Source organism: Arachis stenosperma, unplaced genomic scaffold (genome assembly GCF_014773155.1).
Source record: "Arachis stenosperma cultivar V10309 unplaced genomic scaffold, arast.V10309.gnm1.PFL2 arast.V10309.gnm1.Scaffold_1734, whole genome shotgun sequence".
Classification (NCBI taxonomy): domain Eukaryota; kingdom Viridiplantae; phylum Streptophyta; class Magnoliopsida; order Fabales; family Fabaceae; genus Arachis; species Arachis stenosperma.
The window spans coordinates 77,923-93,073 of record NW_026651388.1 but is presented as its reverse complement, the minus strand read 5'-3'; the positions used below and the strand labels follow the sequence as shown (position 1 = coordinate 93,073).

Sequence of the window (15,151 nt, the reverse complement as noted above, 5' to 3'; positions counted from 1 at the left end):
AATGAATTCCCCATTTCTGATCTACCACTTTCTCTTTACATTCGCAATTAAATTCATGCAATCACCCCGATCCCTTTTTAATTTCAGCAAATTTAGCTTCTCGCTCTTTAATTCATGCAATTTAAGATTCCGCAATTTCAATTTCTTGCCATTTACGTTTCCCGCCAATTTTACATTCCGCAATTCTCATCTAAATCTTGATTCCGCTCAACTAGAACACACTTCTAATCCGAATTGCTCACTCAACCAATCCTTGTGGGATTCGACCTCACTCTATTGTGAGTTTTTACTTGACGATAACCGGTGCACTTGCCGGAAGGAATTTTTGCCGATCGTGCAATTTCCTAAATTCGTAGCATCAAGTTTATGGCGCCGTTGCCGGGGATTGGTTTTCGATTGACAATTCTCAAATTGGAAGTTAACTAGATTGAGCATTTTTCTTGTTTTGTTAATTCAGTTCAAGTTACTTGTTGAATTTTAATTTCTGCACTCTGTTACATGCTTTCTTTCTTTATGCCTTTAAATTCAAGCAACTAACTCACTGACTCACTAACTATTTGAATTAATTCCTCAACTGCTCTAACCATACTCTTCCATTAACCAAGAGTATTTCACTTGTTTGTTGCCTGTGCTTGTATGACAGGTAGGAGAAGAGAGACATCAACTCCTCCATATACCGAACCAGAGAGGACCCTTCATAAACTTAGAAGGGAAGCAAGAGGGAAGAGAGTACTGGGAGAAGAAGAATCTGAAGGAGAATCTGAGGACAATTTTGAGGAAGCTCTAGATCTCAACATGGATAGAGAAGTTCACAACCATGAGAGAGCTGATGGAAACAATGCCATTCCCGAGAGGAGGGTTCTTGGTTCATACATAAACCCAACCTCTAGGAATTGTGGTAGCAGCATTCAGAAACCACCCATTCAGGCCAACAATTTTGAACTCAAACCACAGCTAATATCACTGGTGGAGAATCATTGTTCATTTGGTGGGAGTGCTAATGAAGATCCAAACCAACATCTCACAAAATTCCTGAGAATTTGCGACACTGTGAAGTCCAATGGAGTCCAGGAAGATGCCTATAAACTGCTCTTGTTCCCATTTTCACTTAGGGACAAGGCAGCTAATTGGTTGGAATCATTCCCAAGGGGGAGCCTAACAACCTGGGATGAGGTGGAAAGCAAGTTTCTGGCACGTTTCTACCCCCCACAAAAGGTCAATAGGCTTCGATCTGAGGTTCAGACTTTTAGACAACAAGATGGTGAAACTCTCTACGAGGCATGGGAGAGGTTCAAGGATTTGACAAGGAAATGCCCACCAGACATGTTCCATGACTGGGTGCAATTGCATATTTTCTATGATGGACTTTCTTATGAATCAAGGAAGGCTGTAGACCATTCATCAGGAGGTTCATTGAACAGGAAAAAGACTGTGGAAGAAGCCATTGAAGTGATTGAGACAGTGGCTGAGAATGAGTACTACTATGCTTCAGAGAGACACAACACTAAGGGAGTCATGGAGCTGAACCATGTTGATACAATTCTAGCCCAAAACAAGGTGTTTGCTAAGCAACTAGCAGAGCTCACTAGGAAATTAGAAACAAATCAAGTGGCTGCAATACACACACAAGATCAAGAGGACATCAAGCACTACAATCCACCCTAACAAGGGACAACCGTCAAGCTAGTGACGTTAAAGAAGCGCTTCATGGGAGGCAACCCATGTTTTAGTATCCTTACTCTTTATTGTTTTGCTTTGCATCTAATAAAGCATGGTTTCTTATGCATGAACTTGAATCCTCAGGACAACTGTTGATAAGGTGCACTAAACATTGCATGTAAAATACAATTGGTCTCTAAGTTTGGTGTGCCTGAAGGCACCCCAAATCTTATTCAAATTGTATTCAATCTTTCATTCAAGGTGCACAACCAAACATTAAGTTTGGTGTTCATCTTTGAACACAGTTAATGAAAAGCAAGAAGTTCCTCTGGATTTAGAAATTCATGACAAGTATACCATTGCATGTTTTAATACTTTGATTTCAATTACGTTAGGTAGTAAAATTGTTTAGGATCAAAAAGCCAAAGTGACTATGATTTATTAGAATTATGCACATTCATTAAGGACAACCAACATGGATTTCATGTCATCAGGAGACATTACCAAACACTAAGTTTGGTGTCCAGTAATAAGTGTGCATACATACAAGGGTCATGGCTATAAGCTCATGAAGTCAATCATTGATTTACAATTCAAAAGAATGAAAAACATGTGCAAGTACTATTCATTATTCACATGGACCGAAAAAAATGATAGCAAAGTTGTTTGTTTGTGCAGGTACAAAAGGAAGGATAAGAATGGATGAAAAAGACAAAGGGGGAGGTACGGTGCTTGGTCAAAAAGGGAGTTCACAAGTCTTTGAAACTAACACATGGGAAAAGGAAGTTCTGCATGAAAAGATAGCTACATGTACAACTTAATGCACCCAGAATACTTCCAAGAAAGTGAAAAGCAATTCGTCTTTCTCCCTAACTCATATATTTACCATCAAGCCATCCTTCACAAATCACCCTAGCCGTCCATTTTTCACTTGCATGCACTATAAAGAACCACTTGGGGAACGAGTTCCACACCACCAAATCTCCTTCTTGCACATATTCTTTCATCATAGCATAACTACCTCTTGCTGAAAACAACCTCACCACACTTCTAACAACATTTTCTTACTTCACCTTGTCAACCTTAGCTTGTCACTTGCCAAAACTAAAGAACCAATGGCAGCCTCATCTAGCCACAAAAGAAGAAAAGACAAGCAGCCAATGGAGGAGGAAAGGGAATTTGATGCATGGAAATACAAATCGGTTTTCCATGAGATTCAGGCCGAATAGATGAAACCGAAAAGGATACTAGCTGAGATTCCCTTTGACCTTGGAGAGGAGGAGTTCCCAAGTGTTTGGGAGAAGATCAAAAAGAGGAAGTGGGAGCTCCTGACTAAGCCAATCACTAGAATCAACATCAACCTGGTGAAGGAGTTTTATGCAAATGCAGTGAGGGAGGATCCAACCGAGGAACCCACATACAAAAGCTATGTGAGAGGGGTGGAAGTTGACTTCAGCCCCAAGGCAATCATGAAAACTCTTGGCCTGAAAAACATACGTTTCAGCCAAGCAAGTTATGAGGATAGGATGATAGGAGAACCTGACTATCTGACTATTGCTGAAGACCTTTGTGCCATCAGAGCTGAATGGGTGAGAGGAACAAAAGGGGCTCCAAGAATCTTGAGAAGGGGAGACCTAACACCTGAAGCTAAAGGGTGGTATGAGATAGTTAGGAGATCCATCCTACCCACTACAAACTCTTCAGAAATACTCCCTAAAAGAGCCGTCTTGCTACATTGCATTATGATGGGAGGAGAGATCAAAGTTCATAAACTCATTGCTGAACAGATACAAGAGTTTAGTGAGAAAAGTGACCCTGACTCCTGGCTCCACTTCCCTAGCACCATCATCAGACTATGCATCAAGGCCCAAGTACCACTTGAAGATGCAAGACCTAGTTGGCTACATCCTGGAATGGCCATGACTGCTCACAGAATGACTCTTGGCCCAATTGCTCCAAGACATACAAAAGAAGAAATGAAGAAGGGCAACAAGCAGAAGGGGAGCAAGAAGCAGAGCAAGAAAGAGAAGAAGAGCAAGAAGAGCAAGGAAATCCAGAAAGAAGGCAACAAGTTCCCAGAGACCCCATGGATATGAGCAGAATGCAGCAAATCATAGAAGGAATGTCTCAACAATACATGAGGTCTCAAGAGAAGCAAGAGGACTTTCGCCTAAAATGATGGACATGCAAAGGAACTTTGAATCAAGATTCCTAGATCTGCAAAGGGAATAGAATTTACAATTACAGGAATCCCTCAGCCACATAGGCCAACACCAAGATGACAATATCTTGGCAATCAAGGAAGCCACCACTTTGCAGAATGCAAGATATGCAGTTCAAGCTGATTACAACATCAGTTCTCAAATCAAGCTTAACTACATAGGGGAACATCTACATAAGATGGACCCAGCATTCCCAGCTTTTGATGAGTATTTCAAGGGGAGGAAAGAAGGAGAAATGAACAAGGCAGTGATCCTTGAAGAAAGAGTGGAAGAAACAATGAAAAAAGCTGGATTCTGGACAAAGCTCATAAGAAAAGACAAAGGAAGTACAAGTGGTCAAAAAGAGGCAAGAAGCAAGAAGAAGCAGGACCCCAAGAATCAAGAAGAACCAAGCAACAAATGAGAGGTGGTCTTGTTCCTTAATAATCAAATAATAGTTTGTGAATTGTCTTTATGAGCTTTCTTTCATTTTAAGTCATTTAAGTTTTATGTGAAATTTCTAGTATGTTTGTCTGTTTACTGCTTTGAATAAAGTGAATGCCTAGATGTTTGGATATAACTTTACCTTCTTAAACAAATGCTTGCCATGCTTGTTCTGTTTCCAAAAATAAAAGAAAAGTTTGAACAAAAGTAACTTGGCTCAATTAGTGACAAATTAAGTAGAATTAAGTGGTGGTATGCATGCTTGATTGTTTAGTCAGATCACTGGAAATTGAGTGTAGAATTATCATTTTTGTGTAGAAGTTTGAATACTATCTATGGATCTTGATGAATAAATGTCTTTGGCCATGAAAAAGAAAGAAAAAGAAGAAGAAAAGCCACTGAAAAAGGGCAACCAAAAAGCAAAAAAAAAAATTGAGAAAATAAGCTAGGCACCAATGGTTTGAACTTCTGAGACAAATGCCTGTGGTGTTTATGTATTAAGGATATGCTTGGATGAATAGGTTCTGAGGAGTGTTTCAACACTTGGTAACTTGGGTTAACTAACCCGGGATTATCAACCAAAAGTCCATTATCAAGAGCAACCTAAATACAAAACATTTAGTCACACAAAGAGGTGCTGGGCACCAATGTCTCAAGAAGAAATGTGAACTAAAATGCCTGTAGTGGATATGTGTAGTGCACTGATAAGAAAAAGAAAATGCCAAAGGCTTGTGCAACACATGACACTAAGCAAACAAGGAGCAAAGGAGCTCTAAGAAAAAGAAAAACAAAGAAGGGAAAAGTGCCAAGGACATAAGAATAACAAGAGGCCATAGCAGTGTTTGATGGATGCAATGAAAAAGTGATAATCTTACCTGATAAGAATGAAAAGTGATGCTGCAACTTTCTGCATAAAACCCTTCTGATGAACTTCAAGTGCTTACTAATAGCCAATGTAATTGCTTTTTGTTTCATACCTTCTTCTCAAATAACTCAGGACTTGCTTAGGGACAAGCAAGTATTAAGTTTGGTGTTGTGATGCCAAGGCATCTTAGGCTAGTTTCACTAGCATTTTTCTGTTAGTTTTAGTTGTTTTATGCATTTTCTTGAGCTTAAAGTAACCAAGAATGGTTAAATGAATAACAAAGCAATGAACCATCCAAACAGTATGATTTTGATGCAAATTCCATGAGTTTTTAGTTATATTACTTGAATGCTATGAATGGAAGATTTCTCATGAAATTTTGCAAGACTTTGATGCAGTTGTTTGGATGATTTTAGGGAAGAAGAGAGGTTAGGCAAGGAAGCAACAAAATCAATAAAGGAAGCTTGAATATCACATGTGGAGTTTAAGTTCCAGTTTAAGCTTAAACTGGAACTTAAACTGCCAAGCCATATAATGCTGGGAACTATCAGTGGTGTTTAAGCTCCAGTTTAAGCTTAAACTGGAGCTTAAACGCCAAAATCATGAAAGCTGAGGAAAAGCTGAAAGTGGCGTTTAACCTCCAGTTTAACCTTAAACTGGAAGTTAAACGCCAGAAATGAGAAATGCACCAGGGAGCCATTTCCACGTTTAAGCTCCAGTTTAACCTTAAACTGGAGCTTAAACGTGTTCGACCAAAATTCTCCTCCAGGGTTGCTTTCTTCATTTCCACGTTTAAGCTTCAGTTTAACCTTAAACTGAAGCTTAAACGTGTTCGACTACTTTACCCTCCAGGGTTGCTTTCTTCCATTTCCACGTTTAAGCTTCAGTTTAACCTTAAACTGAAGCTTAAACGTGCTTGAGTTATACCACCTCCAGGAGTGTCCAACGTTTAAGTTCCAGTTTAAGCTTAAACTGGAACTTAAACGTGCTTCCACAAAGGCATCACTGGAAGTGTCTGGCGTTTAAGTTGCAGTTCAAGCTTAAACTGCAACTTAAACGCCACTATTTGAAAAGGTTTCTGGGCCAAAGATATTGCAGTTTAAGTTAGCATTTGAGCACAAACATTAACTTAAACGTACTCTGGTATGAAACCCAATTGAATATCATGGTTTATGGGATTGGGCCTGAAGAATTGACGAGTCTGGAATTTCAATTTGTTGAGTCATGTGTCATTACTTGATTATCACTAAGTTGGCTCAATGAATGTTACAGAATTGGATCAGCAGCCTCATCAGGATTATGGATCATAAACCCAAAGCAAAAGGAAATCAGGGAAAGGCCTCGAAGCCCAAGAAACACAACAGAAGCTCAATTTAGAAAGTGTATAAATAGGATAGAATTTAAGTTAGTAGAAAAAAAAACTTTGGATCACTTTTCTAGTTTTCATACTTTTTGTAATTAAATTCAGAGCTATGACTCACTAAACCCCCTTTCATTGGGTTAGGGAGCTCTATTGTAATTCAATGAATAATAATAGTTTTTATCTTCTTCTTCAATCTTTTCTCTTGAATTTTTGTTAGAAAGCTTCTCGATCTAATTCCATTGGTTAGTTGTCTTGGGAAAGAAACTATCCATAATTGGAACCCTTCGGAACCTTGGGAAAGGAATGGAGGATTCATGCTAGAGAAGCTTTCTCACAGTGAATTGGATTGGGGTTTGGATGGATATTGTGACATGTAATCCTACCAAATTGTGGTTCATGAAACTGTGTGGTATAATCAGTGATCGAGCGTCATCTCTTCTTATGAACGTTTAAACCAAGGGATTGGGAATTTGTTTGTTTTTAGAGAGAATTGGTGAGCCAAGGGATTGGGATCCAATCATATAAGATTGCCAAGCAAAATTCAATGAACGCATTGGTTGAGGAAGGGATAAAAATGTTTTGATTCGGAGATCTCAATATCTCCTGAAACCCAATGAATTCCCCATTTCTGATCTACCACTTTCTCTTTACATTCTGCAATTAAATTCATGCAATCACCCCGATCCCTTTTTAATTTCAGCAAATTTAGCTTCTCGCTCTTTAATTCATGCAATTTAAGATTCCGCAATTTCAATTTCTTGCCATTTACGTTTCCCGCCAATTTTACATTCCGCAATTCTCATCTAAATCTTGATTCCGCTCAACTAGAACACACTTCTAATCCGAATTGCTCACTCAACCAATCCTTGTGGGATTCGACCTCACTCTATTGTGAGTTTTTACTTGACGATAACCGGTGCACTTGCCGGAAGGAATTTTTGCCGATCGTGCAATTTCCTAAATTCGTAGCATCAAGTTTATGGCGCCGTTACCGGGGATTGGTTTTCGATTGACAATTCTCAAATTGGAAGTTAACTAGATTGAGCATTTTTCTTGTTTTGTTAATTCAGTTCAAGTTACTTGTTGAATTTTAATTTCTGCACTCTGTTACATGCCTTCTTTCTTTATGCCTTTAAATTCAAGCAACTAACTCACTGACTCACTAACTATTTGAATTAATTCCTCAACTGCTCTAACCATACTCTTCCATTAACCAAGAGTATTTCACTTGTTTGTTGCCTGTGCTGTGTTCTTGTATGACAGGTAGGAGAAGAGAGACATCAACTCCTCCATATACCGAACCAGAGAGGACCCTTCATAAACTTAGAAGGGAAGCAAGAGGGAAGAGAGTATTGGAGAAGAAGAATCTGAAGGAGAATCTGAGGACAATTTTGAGGAAGCTCTAGATCTCAACATGGATAGAGAAGTTCACAACCATGAGAGAGCTGATGGAAACAATGCCATTCCCGAGAGGAGGGTTCTTGGTTCATACATAAACCCAACCTCTAGGAATTGTGGTAGCAGCATTCAGAAACCACCCATTCAGGCCAACAATTTTGAACTCAAACCACAGCTAATATCACTGGTGGAGAATCATTGTTCATTTGGTGGGAGTGCTAATGAAGATCCAAACCAACATCTCACAAAATTCCTGAGAATTTGCGACACTGTGAAGTCCAATGGAGTCCAGGAAGATGCCTATAAACTGCTCTTGTTCCCATTTTCACTTAGGGACAAGGCAGCTAATTGGTTGGAATCATTCCCAAGGGGGAGCCTAACAACCTGGGATGAGGTGGAAAGCAAGTTTCTGGCACGTTTCTACCCCCACAAAAGGTCAATAGGCTTCGATCTGAGGTTCAGACTTTTAAACAACAAGATGGTGAAACTCTCTACGAGGCATGGGAGAGGTTCAAGGATTTGACAAGGAAATGCCCACCAGACATGTTCCATGACTGGGTGCAATTGCATATTTTCTATGATGGACTTTCTTATGAATCAAGGAAGGCTGTAGACCATTCATCAGGAGGTTCATTGAACAGGAAAAGACTGTGGAAGAAGCCATTGAAGTGATTGAGACAGTGGCTGAGAATGAGTACTACTATGCTTCAGAGAGACACAACACTAAGGGAGTCATGGAGCTGAACCATGTTGATACAATTCTAGCCCAAACAAGGTGTTTGCTAAGCAACTAGCAGAGCTCACCAGGAAATTAGAAACAAATCAAGTGGCTGCAATACACACACAAGATCAAGAGGACATCAAGCACTACAATCCACCCTAACAAGGGACAACCGTCAAGCTAGTGACGTTAAGAAGCGCTTCATGGGAGGCAACCCATGTTTTAGTATCCTTACTCTTTATTGTTTTGCTTTGCATCTAATAAAGCATGGTTTCTTATGCATGAACTTGAATCCTCAGGACAACTGTTGATAAGGTGCACTAAACATTGCATGTAAATACAATTGGTCTCTAAGTTGGTGTGCCTGAAGGCACCCCAAATCTTATTCAAATTGTATTCAATCTTTCATTCAAGGTGCACAACCAAACATTAAGTTTGGTTTCATCTTTGAACACAGTTAATGAAAAGCAAGAAGTTCCTCTGGATTTAGAAATTCATGACAAGTATACCATTTGCATGTTTTAATACTTTGATTTCAATTACGTTAGGTAGTAAAATTGTTTAGGATCAAAAAGCCAAAGTGACTATGATTTATTAGAATTATGCACATTCATTAAAGACAACCAACATGGATTTCATGTCATCAGGAGACATTACCAAACACTAAGTTTGGTGTCCAGTAATAAGTGTGCATACATACAAGGGTCACGGCTATAAGCTCATGAAGTCAATCATTGATTTACAATTCAAAAGAATGAAAAACATGTGCAAGTACTATTCATTATTCACATGGACCGAAAAAATGATAGCAAAGTTGTTTGTTTGTGCAGGTACAAAAGGAAGGATAAGAATGGATGAAAAACAAAGGGGGAGGTACGGTGCTTGGTCAAAAAGGGAGTTCACAAGTCTTTGAAACTAACACATGGGAAAAGGAAGTTCTGCATGAAAAGATAGCTACATGTACAACTTAATGCACCCAGAATACTTCCAAGAAAGTGAAAAGCAATTCGTCTTTCTCCCTAACTCATATATTTACCATCAAGCCATCCTTCACAAATCACCCTAGCCGTCCATTTTTCACTTGCATGCACTATAAAGAACCACTTGGGGAACGAGTTCCACACCACCAAATCTCCTTCTTGCACATATTCTTTCATCATAGCATAACTACCTCTTGCCGAAAACAACCTCACCACACTTCTAACAACATTTTCTTACTTCACCTTGTCAACCTTAGCTTGTCACTTGCCAAAACTAAAGAACCAATGGCAGCCTCATCTAGCCACAAAAGAAGAAAAGACAAGCAGCCAATGGAGGAGGAAAGGGAATTTGATGCATGGAAATACAAATCGGTTTTCCATGAGATTCAGGCCGAATAGATGAAACCGAAAAGGATACTAGCTGAGATTCCCTTTGACCTTGGAGAGGAGGAGTTCCCAAGTGTTTGGGAGAAGATCAAAAAGAGGAAGTGGGAGCTCCTGACTAAGCCAATCACTAGAATCAACATCAACCTGGTGAAGGAGTTTTATGCAAATGCAGTGAGGGAGGATCCAACCGAGGAACCCACATACCAAAGCTATGTGAGAGGGGTGGAAGTTGACTTCAGCCCCAAGGTAATCATGAAAACTCTTGGCCTGAAAAACATACGTTTCAGCCAAGCAAGTTATGAGGATAGGATGATAGGAGAACCTGACTATCTGACTATTGCTGAAGACCTTTGTGCCATCAGAGCTGAATGGGTGAGAGGAACAAAAGGGGCTCCAAGAATCTTGAGAAGGGGAGACCTAACACCTGAAGCTAAAGGGTGGTATGAGATAGTTAGGAGATCCATCCTACCCCTGCAAACTCTTCAGAAATACTCCCTAAAAGAGCCGTCTTGCTACATTGCATTATGATGGGAGGAGAGATCAAAGTTCATAAACTCATTGCTGAACAGATACAAGAGTTTAGTGAGAAAAGTGACCCTGACTCCTGGCTCCACTTCCCTAGCACCATCATCAGACTATGCATCAAGGCCCAAGTACCACTTGAAGATGCAAGACCTGATTGGCTACATCCTGGAATGGCCATGACTGCTCACAGAATGACTCTTGGCCCAATTGCTCCAAGACATACAAAAAGAAGAAATGAAGAAGGGCAACAAGCAGAAGGGGAGCAAGAAGCAGAGCAAGAAAGAGAAGAAGAGCAAGAAGAGCAAGGAAATCCAGAAAGAAGGCAACAAGTTCCCAGAGACCCCATGGATATGAGCAGAATGCAGCAAATCATAGAAGGAATGTCTCAACAATACATGAGGTCTCAAGAGAAGCAAGAGGACTTTCGCCTAAAAATGATGGACATGCAAAGGAACTTTGAATCAAGATTCCTAGATCTGCAAAGGGAACAGAATTTACAATTACAGGAATCCCTCAGCCACATAGGCCAACACCAAGATGACAATATCTTGGCAATCAAGGAAGCCACCACTTTGCAGAATGCAAGATATGCAGTTCAAGCTGATTACAACATCAGTTCTCAAATCAAGCTTAACTACATAGGGGAACATCTACACAAGATGGACCCAGCATTCCCAGCTTTTGATGAGTATTTCAAGGGGAGGAAAGAAGGAGAAATGAACAAGGCAGTGATCCTTGAAGAAAGAGTGGAAGAAACAATGAAAAAAGCTGGATTCTGGACAAAGCTCATAAGAAAAGACAAAGGAAGTACAAGTGGTCAAAAAGAGGCAAGAAGCAAGAAGAAGCAGGACCCCAAGAATCAAGAAGAACCAAGCAACAAATGAGAGGTGGTCTTGTTCCTTAATAATCAAATAATAGTTTGTGAATTGTCTTTATGAGCTTTCTTTCATTTTAAGTCATTTAAGTTTTATGTGAAATTTCTAGTATGTTTGTCTGTTTACTGCTTTGAATAAAGTGAATGCCTAGATGTTTGGATATAACTTTACCTTCTTAAACAAATGCTTGCCATGCTTGTTCTGTTTCCAAAATAAAAGAAAAGTTTGAACAAAAGTAACTTGGCTCAATTAGTGACAAATTAAGTAGAATTAAGTGGTGGTATGCATGCTTGATTGTTTAGTCAGATCACTGGAAATTGAGTGTAGAATTATCATTTTTGTGTAGAAGTTTGAATACTATCTATGGATCTTGATGAATAAATGTCTTGGCCATGAAAAAGAAAGAAAAAGAAGAAGAAAAAGCCACTGAAAAAGGGCAACCAAAAAGCAAAAAAAAAAATTGAGAAAATAAGCTAGGCACCAATGGTTTGAACTTCTGAGACAAATGCCTGTGGTGTTTATGTATTAAGGATATGCTTGGATGAATAGGTTCTGAGGAGTGTTTCAACACTTGTAACTTGGGTTAACTAACCCGGGATTATCAACCAAAAGTCCATTATCAAGAGCAACCTAAATACAAAACATTTAGTCACACAAAGAGGTGCTGGGCACCAATGTCTCAAGAAGAAATGTGAACTAAAATGCCTGTAGTGGATAGTGTAGTGCACTGATAAGAAAAAGAAAATGCCAAAGGCTTGTGCAACACATGACACTAAGCAAACAAGGAGCAAAGGAGCTCTAAGAAAAAGAAAACAAAGAAGGGAAAAGTGCCAAGGACATAAGAATAACAAGAGGCCATAGCAGTGTTTGATGGATGCAATGAAAAAGTGATAATCTTACCTGATAAGAATGAAAAAGTGATGCTGCAACTTTCTGCATAAAACCCTTCTGATGAACTTCAAGTGCTTACTAATATAGCCAATGTAATTGCTTTTTGTTTCATACCTTCTTCTCAAATAACTCAGGACTTGCTTAGGGACAAGCAAGTATTAAGTTTGGTGTTGTGATGCCAAGGCATCTTAGGCTAGTTTCACTAGCATTTTTCTGTTAGTTTTAGTTGTTTTATGCATTTTCTTGAGCTTAAAGTAACCAAGAATGGTTAAATGAATAACAAAGCAATGAACCATCCAAACAGTATGATTTTGATGCAAATTCCATGAGTTTTTAGTTATATTACTTGAATGCTATGAATGGAAGATTTCTCATGAAATTTTGCAAGACTTTGATGCAGTTGTTTGGATGATTTTAGGGAAGAAGAGGTTAGGCAAGGAAGCAACAAAATCAATAAAGGAAGCTTGAATATCACATGTGGAGTTTAAGTTCCAGTTTAAGCTTAAACTGGAACTTAAACTGCCAAGCCATATAATGCTGGGAACTATCAGTGGTGTTTAAGCTCCAGTTTAAGCTTAAACTGGAGCTTAAACGCCAAAATCATGAAAGCTGAGGAAAAGCTGAAAGTGGCGTTTAACCTCCAGTTTAACCTTAAACTGGAAGTTAAACGCCAGAAATGAGAAATGCACCAGGGAGCCATTTCCACGTTTAAGCTCCAGTTTAACCTTAAACTGGAGCTTAAACGTGTTCGACCAAAATTCTCCTCCAGGGTTGCTTTCTTCATTTCCACGTTTAAGCTTCAGTTTAACCTTAAACTGAAGCTTAAACGTGTTCGACTACTTTACCCTCCAGGGTTGCTTTCTTCCATTTCCACGTTTAAGCTTCAGTTTAACCTTAAACTGAAGCTTAAACGTGCTTGAGTTATACCACCTCCAGGAGTGTCCAACGTTTAAGTTCCAGTTTAAGCTTAAACTGGAACTTAAACGTGCTTCCACAAAAGGCATCACTGGAAGTGTCTGGCGTTTAAGTTGCAGTTCAAGCTTAAACTGCAACTTAAACGCCACTATTTGAAAAGGTTTCTGGGCCAAAGATATTGCAGTTTAAGTTAGCATTTGAGCACAAACATTAACTTAAACGTACTCTGGTATGAAACCCAATTGAATATCATGGTTTATGGGATTGGGCCTGAAGAATTGATGAGTCTGGAATTTCAATTTATTGAGTCATGTGTCATTACTTGATTATCACTAAGTTGGCTCAATGAATGTTACAGAATTGGATCAGCAGCCTCATCAGGATTATGGATCATAAACCCAAAGCAAAGGAAATCAGGGAAAGGCCTCAAAGCCCAAGAACAACAGAAGCTCAATTAGAAAGTGTATAAATAGGATAGAATTTAAGTTAGTAGAAAAAAAACTTTGGATCACTTTTTCTAGTTTTCATACTTTTTGTAATTAAATTCAGAGCTATGACTCACTAAACCCCCTTTCATTGGGTTAGGGAGCTCTATTGTAATTCAATGAATAAATAATAGTTTTTATCTTCTTCAATCTTTTCTCTGAATTTTTGTTAGAAAGCTTCTCGATCTAATTCCATTGGTTAGTTGTCTTGGGAAAGAAACTATCCATAATTGGAACCCTTCGGAACCTTGGGAAAGGAATGGAGGATTCATGCTAGAGAAGCTTTCTCACAGTGAATTGGATTGGGGTTTGAATGGATATCGTGACATGTAATCCTACCAAATTGTGGTTCATGAAACTGTGTGGTATAATCAGTGATCGAGCATCATCTCTTCTTATGAACGTTTAAACCAAGGGATTGGGAATTTATTTGTTTTTAGAGAGAATTGGTGAGCCAAGGGATTGGGATCCAATCATATAAGATTGCCAAGCAAAATTCAATGAACGCATTGGTTGAGGAAGGGATAAAAATGTTTTGATTCGGAGATCTCAATATCTCCTGAAACCCAATGAATTCCCCATTTCTGATCTACCACTTTCTCTTTACATTCTGCAATTAAATTCATGCAATGACCCCGATCCCTTTTTAATTTCAGCAAATTTAGCTTCTCGCTCTTTAATTCATGCAATTTAAGATTCCGCAATTTCAATTTCTTGCCATTTACGTTTCCCGCCAATTTTACATTCTGCAATTCTCATCTAAATCTTGATTCCGCTCAACTAGAACACACTTCTAATCCGAATTGCTCACTCAACCAATCCTTGTGGGATTCGACCTCACTCTATTGTGAGTTTTTACTTGACGATAACCGGTGCACTTGCCGGAAGGAATTTTTGCCGATCGTGCAATTTCCTAAATTTGTAGCATCAAAACGTTGCCTCAAACGTGAAAGTCACTCAGCCCGGTTCACAAGTGGATTTCTTCCCAACACCAAGAGCAAGCAACAGAGGCCTAATTCAACCCAATTCCATCAGGCCAAGGCCCAATTCAAGGCTTGAAGATCATTAGAAGAAAGTGTATATATAGCTTAGGATTTGAAGTTTTAAAGAGAGCTTTTCCTTTGGAGTATTCATTGAGAGTTTTCGGAAAGCTTACTTTGCATTTGAGAGAGTTTCTGGGAGGAGAATTGAATTCTCTTCCTTTGGGTTTTCTTGTTTACTTTCCTGCAAAGCTTTATCTGAGTCTTGGGTGTGGAGAATTGAGGAAATTCTGTCTTAATCTCACCTTGAGATCTCTTGTTTACTTTTCTGCACCATTGAATTTGAATTTCTCTTTACTGCTTCATTTTCTTTCTACTGCTTGATCTTTACATTTCTTGTTATTGAATTTTGGATTTGGATCTAGGAAGGCAGTGAGATCTAGACTTGGCTATCTAGTCTCT

General features: G+C 39.0%; 2 non-coding genes across 2 annotated transcripts; both read right to left on the bottom strand.

The window, feature by feature from the left end:
- Positions 1-1,221: 1,221 nt before the first annotated feature.
- LOC130960149 (small nucleolar RNA R71) lies at positions 1,222-1,325 on the bottom strand. Its single transcript, XR_009079007.1, has one exon. It is a non-coding gene; the product is annotated as a small nucleolar RNA R71 (small nucleolar RNA).
- A 7,046-nt stretch (positions 1,326-8,371) lies between these two features.
- On the bottom strand, positions 8,372-8,475 carry LOC130960148 (small nucleolar RNA R71). Its single transcript, XR_009079006.1, has one exon. It is a non-coding gene; the product is annotated as a small nucleolar RNA R71 (small nucleolar RNA).
- Between the last annotated feature and the right edge of the window lie 6,676 nt (positions 8,476-15,151).